General features: G+C 41.6%; 1 pseudogene; it reads right to left on the bottom strand.

Annotated features, from left to right (window-relative positions):
* Positions 1 to 9,343: 9,343 nt before the first annotated feature.
* Positions 9,344 to 11,267, bottom strand: LOC148030097 (adenylate-forming reductase 06235-like; annotated as a pseudogene).
* Positions 11,268 to 11,874: the final 607 nt, after the last annotated feature.

The following is an 11,874-nucleotide window of genomic DNA, read 5'->3' as shown; positions in this document are numbered from 1 at the left end:
GGGGCCTTACAACTTTGAGCACCATGGATCATTGGTAGTACCTAATGAGGGTGGGGCATTGATCATATCTAACACCCCCCTCAATGTCCACCCATAGGTGAACTATCTCCTCGGCCCAATGCCGAGTCTCTGAAGATGAACTTGAAGCAGATCCTTCGTAAGTGCTTTGGTGAAGATATTTGCTACATTCTCCTCAGTTGGATAGTAAACCAGTTCCACTATCCCATCCTCCATCAAATCACGCACATAGTGATATTGGATCTCTATATGTTTGGTGCGTGCATGAAACACTGGATTTTTGGCAATGGCGATGCAACTCTGATTGTCACATCTCAGCATAGTTTGTTCTTCATCCTGCACTCCCATATGCCATAGAATCCTTCTCAACCATACGGCTTCACATGCAGCAAAACAAGCTACCTTGTACTCTGCTTCGGTAGAAGACAATGTCATTGTTGGCTAATTCTTACTAATCCAAGAGAAAATTCCTGAACCCAAAGAGAAACAATAACTAGAACATGACTTCCTGGAATCAATGTCTCCTGCCCAATCTGAGTCACAGTTTCCCACAAGAGAAGTTCCGAAACTGTATGTGACACCATAGTCAAGAGTTTTCTTCAAGTATCTGAGCACCTGCATCCCAGCCTTCCAATTACTCTCATAAGGTTTGTTTGAGAACCTGCTCAAAACACCAATAGCAAAACTGATATCTGGTCTGGTGTTACACAAGTAGATCGGACCCAACCTCCTATGCCTCCCAATGTCTGTTAGTGCTGATGTATCCTCGACGGATAACTTTGCATTCACCTCCATAGGTGTAGCTATCTCCTTGCACTCGGTCATGCCAAATGCCTTCAAGATCTCCCATGCATACTTCTTCTGAGAGATGAAGATCTTTCCTGGCTCTTACCAGACTTCAATCCCCAAACAATAGTGTAGCAAACCCAAATCTATCATTTCAAACTCAGAACTCAAAGCCTTTCGAGTTTGGTTGATTATATCTTCATAGTCACCTGTAATAAGAAGGTCGTCCACATATAGGACAATCACTACAGACTTTTTACCATCCCTATAAACATACAAGTTAGCATCTGAGGCACATCTTATGAAGTTTAGGTTTAAAAAGAACTTATCTATCCACTGGTACCATGCTTTGGAGGCTTGTTTTAGCCCATATAATGCCTTCTTTAGCTTACACACTTGGTTCTTAGAATGGGGGGCCTCAAACCCTGGTGGCGCCACGTATACCTCCTCCTTGACGTCACCATTTAAGAACGCTGACTTAACATCCATTTGGTACATTGGCCACTTCTTGTGGGCAGCCACTACAAGTACCATGCAAATAGTGGTCATTCTGGCAGTTGGGGCAAATGACTCTTGAAAATAAAACCCTTCAACTTGTGAAAATCCTTGGGCAACCACTCTAGCTTTGTACTTTTCTAAGGTACCATGAGCCTTGTACTTTACCTTCCAGATCCACTTGGTGCCAATAACCTTCCGCTTTGCTGGTCGATCCACTAGCTCCCAAGTGTCATTCTTCATTATGATGTCATACTCTGCCTGCATAGCAGCCTTCCATGATGGATCTGCAAGTGCTTCTTCTAAGTCATTTGGCTCCTTTACTTCTCATAATCTCAACCATCAAGGCCATATTGACTATGTGAGCAGAAGCCCTCCTTTGCTCCTCTATTCTTTGAGCCCTCCTTGATCTGTCTGCCTTCTCCTCAACAGATGCAGGCATAGGATTATTGTGGTCATAGAGCTGCTTCACCCAGCGCGGCAATGGCTTTTCCGGTGGGGTGATATCAGGTTGGTGAACTTTTTTCTCATCATCTGAAGATGATGCTTCCTCCTCCTTAAGGATAGGGATAGCTCTCGGGACAGGTTCATAGTGGGATACTTCTTCGCTTGATGATAAAGTGGAAGAACTTGCCTTCTCCTCCTCCATTGTATGCCGCTCCTTCTTGAACACCACATCACGGCTCGCGATGATCTTCTTTGCCTCTTGGTCATATAATTTGTAAGCCTTCTGCTCATCACTATAACCCAAGAAGATACATTTTCTGCTTTTTGATTGTAACTTGTTTCTCTTCTCATTTGGAACATGTGCATAACATTCACATCCAAAAATTCTGAAATGTGAGACAGATGGTTTCTTACCAGTGTAAGCCTCATGAGGTGTTTTTTCCTTGAGAGCCTTTGTATAGCTCTGATTTAGAATGTAGACTGCAGTATTAACAGCTTCAGCCCAAAAATGGTTAGGCAATCCCTTGCCCTTTAGAATGCATCTTGCCATCTCCACAATGGTGCGATTCCTGCGTTCCACAACACCGTTCTGCTGAGGTGTGTGAGGCGTCGTCAATTGACGCTTGATCCCTTTTCTCTTGCAAACGCCTTCAAACTCCTTTAAGTTGAACTCACCACCACCATCTGTTCTAAATTTCTTCACACTTTTCCCTGTTTCATTATCAACAAGTATTAGTCATTCTTTAAACTTACCAAAAGCTTGAGCCTTATCACGAAGGAAGTACACCCACATCTTCCTACTGTAGTCATCGACAATCAACATAAAATAGGAAGATCCCCCCAAGGCCTGTGTAGGCATCTTACCACACAAGTCAGCATGCACCAACTCTAGAGGAGCCTCTGCTCTATTCTTGCTTTCTTGTGGAAATACCTTTCTCTGTTGCTTGCCCATCATACAAGCTTCACACGGTTCCTTCAATTCAGTTATTGTAGATAGGTGAGTAACCATACCTTGCTTTTGCATCTCCTTCAACACTACAAATCCGATGTGTCCAAATCTTTCATACCAAAGCTTACTTGTGTCCACTCCAATGGTGGCTGTAAGAGCACTTAGCTCATACAAGTTGTTCCTTCTTTCTTCTTTGCCAATTGTGCCAACACTATCAAGAATTTCTGCACGTGTCTTCTTGAACCTCACATTATGACCAAGATCAGTTATGGTAGCAACTGATAACAGATTTCTTCTGATTTCAAGAACATACAACACATTTGAAAGCTTTTTGAGTTCACCATTTAGCAACAAAAGAAATAGTACCTGTGCCCGCATGGCATTTAGCATCATTTCCAATCATCATAGTGATGGATTCTTGTAGAGGCTGCATAGAACTGTATAGACCTTACTTGTTGGTCATGTGACGGAAGGCCCCACTATCCAACACCCATGAGTTGGTAGATTCTTCTTGCACCGAGGAGCACACTTCCTCAATGGTCGCCATGAATAATTCCAGCTCTGCTTCAGTCGTATTGGCTGTCTCTTTCCCTTTACTTTTAAGGGTACCATTCTTTTCATCTGCCTTCTTGACACGACAATCTACAATTGCATGTCCTTTCTTCTTGCAGTAGAAGTACTCTCCTTGAAACTTCTTCTTTCCGCCCTTCTTCTTTTTGTCACCATCATTTTTGGTGGAGGAACCACCTCTGCCTTTTGCATTGGCAGAGAATGCAGCATCTCCATTGTTGTTCCTTCTCAGGCTTTCAGCCTCAACTCCTCCTCCATTAATAATGCACAAAACTCCTCAAAAGTCAAAGCTTGAGGTCTCACTTGAGTATTAAGGGCAGTTACTAGTCCATCAAAATTTTGTGGACAAATCTGAAGACCCTCCGAGCTAGCCCTTCGCTAGTCTTTTGTATCCCAACGCCATCCATCTGGTCGCACAGATTCTTAATCTGAGTGATGAATGCTTCAACTGTCTCTCCTTCAACAAACTTCTCCACTGCTAGCTGATTCTCCAAGTTTTTAATCCTTGTTTGGTTTCGTGTTTCATACTGACTCCTTAGTACATTTCAAGCCTCAGATGCTTTGGTTGTATGCTGAATCAAAGTCAAAACATTGTCAGAACAGCTTGTAACTAAGGCACACAATGCATCTGCATTCCTTCGTTTCCAAGCTCATAGAAGATCTACATTTGGAGGAATCATCACACTAGCATTTGATGGGTCAGGGGTAGGCTATGCTTCTGCGTCAGTCCCCAACACAGTCTCCAGAAGCTCATAAGAATCAAAGATAGTTGTAATTTTGAACTTCCACAAGGTGTAGTTTGTACCATCTAACTTGCCTTCGCTGAAGGTTGGTGGACGAATCCTCAATGTTTGAATAGCCGGTACAGCAGCACCACCTCCTGCACCGCTTCCAGAAGTTGACATAGTTTTTCCTTGCTGTTGAAGCCTTTGCCTCTTGCATACTCTTCGATCTCTAGAGCCCCCTGGGCTCTGATACCATGTAAAATATTACATGGCACAGCGAACAGAATCCGAGAAAGAGATAGAGAGTACACAACAGATAAGAGAAGAATCAATAAATTCTTTAACTCCAAACAACTGATACAAAGATGGCTCTGTCCATCCATGCACTTCCACTGTGTGAAGCTTAGATGGCAATCTAGACAGAATATAGATGAAGAGCTTAAGGTTGGCTGGAACAACAACTCTTACTGGGTGAGAGATGAGTGAGAGATGGCTGCGAAGGGGTTTACTTTTATAGCTCGCGAAGGTCATTAGGTCGGCCTGCTGACCGGCCTGCTGACCGACCTACCATATGAGCCTCCACTAGTCGGCCAAAGAATATTCCAGGAAATATTTCCTTTACCGTTGGGCCGGGGGCGCTGGCCCCGAACCCCCAGCAGGGGGGCCGCTGGCCCCCGGACCCCACAATAGGGGCCCCTTTTAACTCCCTTACACCGCAACTCAATGCAATGCGCCTCGAGTTGCTACCAGCTTAACTACTCCATCTAACCCAAAGATTAGACCCACAATAGTCAACTTTTTGCCATTCGGTCACATAGACCTCATTTGATATACAAGTCAGGACTCAACCAATGTCCGGGCTCATATTTGGCTTCTCCTCATAATGGGGGCCTTACAACTTTGAGCACCATGGATCATTGGTAGACCTAATGAGGGTGGGACATTGATCATATCTAACATGTAATGTTGTCACTTTTGATTGCTGGAAAACACAAGGTGAAAAGCATTGAAATTTACTTAGAGCCTTTCATTGAAGAGTTAGAAATGTTATGGGAAGGTATTGAGGTGCAAGATACAAGTACATATGCATCCTCTAGAGATTTCACATTGAAGGCCATGTTGTTGTGGACCATGCACGACTTTCTAGGATACGGAGAGTGTTCAGGTACATGTATATAACTCTATATTTGAAATTCAAGACTTGAATCAATTACATTTTATTAATTCACTTGTTTTTTCAAGTTTAATCACATCAGGATATCATGCATGTCCTATTTGCGGTCCCTCTCTAGTTTTCTTTAGGCCGACACGTTTAAAGAAGGTTATCTACGACAATCATCATCGATTTCTTCCTATTGACCATCCCAAATATGTTCTCCCTACTAATGGAATGACTCCACAATCTCTAGCCATTCGAGATTGGAAGGAGAGATGGATTAATGCCGACATCCACCCTCCACTCGGCATGAGTCGGAAAGAAGTGCATTTCTCTCGATTGACTTTAAAGTATTTAGCATAATGAATTGTTTAGATAATATATTGTTTGTTTGTTAGGTTCTCTATATTTTTTCGTCTTCCATACTGGATTGAACTCAAGATCAATCACCTGTTGGACCCTATGCACATATTAAAAAATGTTGTATGTACATTATGGGATCACTTGATAGGGGCTCGTGATTGAGTTAATGTAAGGGAGGATTTACGTGACATTGATCGCATGAGACGAGCCTGGCCATGCATTGGACCCAGAGGAAAGATTGAGCTACCCCATGCACCTTGGATGTTGTCAAAGAACGAGGAAAAAACAGTGAAGGAACAAATATATAGCTTTCAAACACCCATAGGATATAAAAGATGTCTCAAGGGAGCCTTCATAAAGAAAAAGAAAAGAGGTGTGGAGCAACTTTCTGGTTTGAAGTCCCACGATTGGCACAAAATGATTCAAGTAAGGGTATCTCTAACCATGAATATAGTAATTACTGGAGTAACTATGTGTAAACTTTAGGGTATGATGACTTTTTCCTCAACTAATCATTTGATCTATGAATATTGTTTACATTCAGTTCGTACTTCCTACTAGCACATCCCATTGTGTATCCAAAGATGTACGTGATATCATTTACAAGATGGTAGAGCTTGTGAGGTGTGTATACATTGTATTTTTTCATTATATATCTTTGAATTTCTACACCAAAATAAACAATTCTCAAATACATCCTGACAGATACATGAGCTCGAAGGAAATTGATCCAAACACATTGCAAGATGCTCGAGTATTATCTATTGAGGTGGTTTGTTTGGTGGAGGAAATTTTTCCTCGATCCATTTTAACTACTCAATTACATTTACTCGTACATTTGATTTATGAGATCGCACTTTGTGGGGCTGTTCATGTAAGGTGGATGTTTTTTCTTGAGCGCTTCATGAAAGCCTTGAAAGATTTTGTGAGGCAAAAAGCACGGCTTGAGGGAAGTATGGCTGAGGGTTGGTTAGTGCAATCATCCCTTGTTTATATCTCTGAATATCTTGCTGAAGTGGATTCCTCTCAACCACGACTATGGAAAGATTATGAAGACTTGAGGATGACCTCTATAGTACCTCAAGGAAAAGGAATGAGTAAAGTGCTAACAAAAGAAGAACTTCGTAAGTTATTTGTTTTTGTGTGCTCAATAGTGATGTAATGAGCAAATGGGTGACACTATATAATGAAGCAAGGGCAAGAAGAAAAAGTAAAAGATAAGAATTTCACACTAGATATGGACGTAATGTCTCATTTCCAGATCATCTAAATGCGCTCCCACGTCATATTGATACAGATTGGTTACATGAGGAAATGGAGAGAATAGAAAAAGAGGAGGAAATTAATATATCTCAAGAAGAGTGGGAATACGCATGAGGTTGCTTATCAAAGGTGAGATATACTATAAATTAATTTGTTTCTATAAGTTTTATTTTATATAAATAATTGACATGTTTGATCTTTTATCTTTTACTACTAGTACACATTATTCAATGTACTTTGGTGTGAGGGTAAATATCTTCGAACTCAACGTATAGATGAAAAGAGAAATACCCAAGATTGTGGTGTCCTTGCTCACTTCGAGGATGCCAATGGTACCATGGAAGGTTATTGTGGCTTGATCCAAGATATTCTGAAGCTTGACTTCAGACGATTCTTTATATATGTACTGGATGTGAAGTGGTTTAAAGAAGTGGTAACAAATAGTGAACAATGCACAATCAGACGTCATCCAAGTGATTTTATAATCATTGACTCTACAAAATTTCACTAAAACAAGAATGACACATTAGTACTACCTCAACAATGCGAGCAAGTATATATGCAAAGGCTAATTTTTTAATATGTATACATGTGATACATATACACAATATAATAAGTACTTAAGTTTCTTGCTTTTGTTTTTCAAATACAGATTGTGTATCATCCAATGGTAAACAATAACCGATGGTGGTATGTCATCCCTATATCTAATCGTTCAAACTTAATATATGGTAATATTACCGACATGGAGATAGCAGATGACAATCCAACAATTAATGATGATGTGCATGATGACACCATAATGGATGATATGCGTGATATAGTACAAGATGAACCTCACGAGGATGTTCAAGGAAACGCAGAAGAAGACAATAATGTGATTGTCGATGATATTGAAGAAGTTATTGAGCAATATAGCAACACATCTGATAGTGGGATAGACTTATTTGTTTCGTTACCTCTTGGTAACATAGACCTAGAAGTAGATAGTTTAGCAAGGGCTGATCTCATTGAAGATGAGATGGATCATTCACTGTAACATACTTAATTTGCTTATTGATTCAATGTGTATTCCTAATTCTATGGTTTTTATCATGTGCACACGTGCATACTCAAGAATCAATAGTCAAGTTTAAAGCTAAATTGAATTTTCCATAATAAAAAGGAAGTATCTGTTATCATCTTCAAGTACATAGAAAAATTACGATATACATATTGCAATGCTTGCTATTAATTGTAAGGTTTCTGTCGCTTGCCGCTAATTACTTATATCAGGCTTGTCAACTGGAGGAACTGCCATTCATTAGAGAGCAATGAAAAAGTAATTATTAACTCTATTTTTTTAATTCAATGATTCAATGTGTATTCTTAATTCTATGGTTTTTATCATGCGCACACGTGCATACTCAAGAATCAATTTCAGGTGGTTAAATAATTATTAACTTTGTTTTTTTAATTATGTGAATTGCCAATTTTAGGTGGTTAAATAATTGTGCCTCTGCTGGTGCGTCTATATTAGCGTCTATTTGCGCGGATATATAGACGCAAAATTCACGTCTATTTACACGCATGTTTACACGCACTTATAGACGCTGTGATAGACACACTTGACTTTGCGCGTCTAACATGTGCGTCTATCCCTCGTTTCTGTTGTAGTGTAGCGTCGCTAAATAGCGAGGCAAATAGCGACGGTTTTGTACCGATGCTAATACCGACGACGGGGATTTTTTTATATATAAAGAAAACGTCGTTATAGCATGTATATGTTGTAGTGACATATTGGCAAGCATTCTGCAGGACACTTCCTCACTAGGTTGATAAGCTCTGCACCGTACGTTTTCTCAATGGATTTAGCTACCCATATTAGGTAGATATCTTCTTCACTTGGTTGTAAGAGGAAAGAAAGATACGCATATGCCTAAGCCAGTAGTAGCGACAAAGACAACATTGTGGAATATGTTGGCAAGGAAGGGTAGACCAACAAACTCAAGACACCACACCCAGATGTGATTGGGAGTCTTGGAGATTAGCTTATTGGTGAAATCTCCCATTGCACGTGCCAACACCAAGTGACCTGTTTGTCCATCACAAATTGTCCCAAAGGCATTCCACTCTAAGACAGGAGATCAACTCATCTAAGTAAGAAGTCTAGGGTATAAAACCATCGCCTGGGAACTTGATAATGCTGACACTAGATGAAGGCACTAATGTTTGAATGGGCACCTTTTGGAGGCAAAGCCAAGGTGTGATGATGACAAGAGTTATGACGCATGTGAACCAAAGTTCTTGTCGAGAAAGCAAGACGAATGCTTGTAGTACGTAGGCTTTCTTGTTGGCGTTGTAGCTGTTCTCTAGGAAGATAAACACCCACACCAATGCAGGGGAGGTCCACCCTGCAAACCTGAATCGAAATGAACACATTAGGGATTTCCTTGTTACTTCATAGACAATATGCCCTGAATCTTTAAAGGTTTGCGTTTTGAAAATTGCAAATAGCTTGGCACATTAGGTTGTTGATCTTCGTAGGGAGAAAAGGAGTTGTGATATACATTGTGCCTGAATTATGAAATTTTAAAGCATGGTATCTTGCACGGCATTGACTGTTGACAGTATATTAAATCTGTGAACTCGCTCGAAGACGTTGTGCTGCAAATGCAGGAGAACCGGGAAAGCAGCTAGCGAGCTTGCAAGCAATAGCACCAGGATGCCTGACGCGACGAGCTGGATGGCCAACGGAGCAGCGGCATCAGCGCCGTCACACCTCATGAGAACGAGGGCATAGACGAACCAGGCGATAGAAGAAACCCCGCAGCCGCTATGAATGCCGCCCGGCAGCTCTGAAGAAGGGCCGTCACCCACACCTTGAACCGGAGAGGGACGCACCCCCTACATGGGTGCGGCAGCCCAGGAGAGCCACAGCCAGCATGAAGAGCACCCTCAGGAAGCCCTCGCTGCGGCACAGGACGACGTCCAGGATGTTGCCCTCCGAGAACAGAGCAGCTTGCTGCTTGGCGTAGTCCAGGTGGCCGCAGACAGCTGCCGCTAGCACGAAGCAGAAGTTCAGTAGGAAAAAGAGCAGGAAGAGGCGCTTATACAGCGTGAACCAACCCTGCTGTGTGGAGTTCACTCCCGACCCGAAGCTCCGCAGCTTGCCGTCGGCCGCTGCCTGCTTCGAGATTCCGGAGTTTTGGACCCCTTGATCAGCGCTCACCGGACCAGCAGGATCCCCCTAACCCCCCGTTTTTCGTTCATGACTAGTTCTGATCCCCTGACCACACCTTGCTCCATCCACTACCACTGCCACTGCGACCCACCCCCACCCCTTCGATCATCGCAGTTGATCAATGGATGCCGAGCGTGATTCCTGATACTCTGGATTAATGCCTGCCGATAGTTCCTGACTACAAGAGTACTGGCCAGCCCAGCTCGATCAGTCGGTCTCGAATGCTGGCGGTTCCTATCATCATGATCATCGTGATAATGATGTCCGGCAGCATTAAAACCATCGTTGTCATTACCATCTCCTGGGGGTACTGTGCTTATCTTAACGGCGTACTCGGCCAGGAGCTGCAACTGCCTCCAGATCATCATGTGAAGGGAAAGCCGATTGGCCTTCGTCACAAAATCCATACTTGAGCTCGGAGGGCGTCATGCCATGCCAGCTAGAATTTGTTCGTCTGCTCATTGGTCGATGGCGTCCATTCGTCCTCCTCTTGTCACCATGATGATGGTCACTAGCTTCCCCCATGTCATTCAATCTCTCCTACTACAAATGTGGCTACAGTCTACGTGCTACAGATGTGGCTACACTCAATCTCTCCTACTACAGATGTGGCTACAGTCTACGTGCTACCTGCTCGACGAGAGAGGATTCAAAGAAAGGAATACAAAACTTATAAAAGTTACCAATGCCCCGAGTTAGCAATGAGTTGCATCTTTACTTCATATCAAACATAATGATAATGCATTGCAATATGTTTAGACTTGTTATGTTGAACATAGTCTTTAGCAAGACTAATAGCACTTTGGTCATCACATCGAGGTGGTATGCTGGAGAGAGAAGGAAGGGCAATATCTAATAGAACTTGTCGAAGCCATTCTAACTCTCGAGCTGCTAAAGATGATGCCGCTATATATTCAACCTCTCTAGTGGAAACAACAACACAACGTCGTTTCTTGCTAGTCCAAGAAACAAGACAACCATTGATTTAAAAAAAAGTTCCACTTGTAAAACACATAGATAAGTGAGAGCTTGTCGAATCTGCATCTCTATAACTTAAAAGTTGAAGTGAATGTAGAGAATTAGAGTTTTGTTGGTGTCGATAAACCAACCCAAAATCTTTAATGCCTTTCAAAGACTCCAAAACTCGTTTAGCTGCAGTCCAATGTTTAAGGCATGGAGAACTAAGATTTTGTTCAAGAAAATTTGTAGAAAAAAAAAAGTCAAGGCAAGAATTTAAGCCAATAAATTGAAGACATCTAACAAGATTAGCATAAGGTTAAAGTATTGCTAATTGTCCATCGTTTTGCAGATAGTGGGAGTTTTTGGTAGAGCTCACAAGACAAGGAGTACTAGCAGGATGTGCGGAATCCAAACAAAACTTCTGAATAATATCTTTAATGAGCTTTGTGTTTGAATGCAGTAATAAAACACCCTTTTCTCGATAGCCTTGAATCTGAATACTAAGGCATGAGTGTATGTCTCCAAGATCGACCATGTCAAATGCAGAAGACAAAACCTTCTTTACTTGTTGAAGAAAGTTGACATTGTTAGAAAAAAGTATGGTATCATCCATATATAGAGAAAGAATCACAAAATTGTCATTATAACGTTTGACATATAAGTTAGGATTTGAATAACAAGAGATAAAACCTTGTTTTGCACTACAAGATACAGGCCTCGTACAGACGTTCAAAGTGACGAAAATTTTCATTAAAAAATTTCCCCCATCGTCGCTAAATGCATACGTATTAGCATCTCCATAGAACCGTCACTATTATTGTCACTATCAGTGTCAATATACCAATTGCAATAGCGATGGTTTGTGATGCATATTACGACATCAATAGGGACGCATGCAAACATAAATTTGTGACACTAA

This window comes from Lygodium microphyllum, chromosome 10, assembly GCF_053477565.2.
Source record: "Lygodium microphyllum isolate KBCC chromosome 10, Lygodium_microphyllum_v1.1.10, whole genome shotgun sequence".
Lineage (NCBI taxonomy): Eukaryota > Viridiplantae > Streptophyta > Polypodiopsida > Schizaeales > Lygodiaceae > Lygodium > Lygodium microphyllum.
Note: the sequence above shows the minus strand (reverse complement) of the source record. Positions and strands in the feature narration are given on the sequence as shown.